This window comes from Lupinus angustifolius, unplaced genomic scaffold, assembly GCF_001865875.1.
Source record: "Lupinus angustifolius cultivar Tanjil unplaced genomic scaffold, LupAngTanjil_v1.0 Scaffold_997, whole genome shotgun sequence".
Taxonomy (NCBI): domain Eukaryota; kingdom Viridiplantae; phylum Streptophyta; class Magnoliopsida; order Fabales; family Fabaceae; genus Lupinus; species Lupinus angustifolius.
Window position 1 is genome coordinate 377 of NW_017728320.1, and position 288 is coordinate 664.

At 28.9% G+C, this 288-nt stretch overlaps 1 protein-coding gene across 1 annotated transcript in view; it reads left to right on the forward strand.

The window, feature by feature from the left end:
* The window catches only part of LOC109341940 (glycerophosphodiester phosphodiesterase GDPD1, chloroplastic-like), a 2,440-nt gene that overhangs the window by 310 nt on the left and 1,842 nt on the right, over positions 1-288 (forward strand). The gene's annotated exons all lie outside the window — the stretch shown is intronic.

Consider the following 288-nt stretch of genomic DNA (forward strand, 5'->3'; position numbering starts at 1 on the left):
GTTCAGGTAAGGACTCTTATATTTCTTTTCTTACTTCATTGGTTTCAAAATAAACAAACTAGTCATTGTTCTAATAGTTTAAAGCCATGCTAAATCCTCATCCCAAAGGTTTTGGGAACAAGACTTAATGANTAGATGAGACAAAAAAAGAAAAGAAATAAAAATGTGCTTGTAACAAAATAATACTGTCCGAAAGAATATACTGAAATTAAGATAAGAAAGTCGTTGCTAAATTGGGACTTTTTTTCTACTATAAAAATTGGAAGTGTGAAAAATGAATGTGGAAAA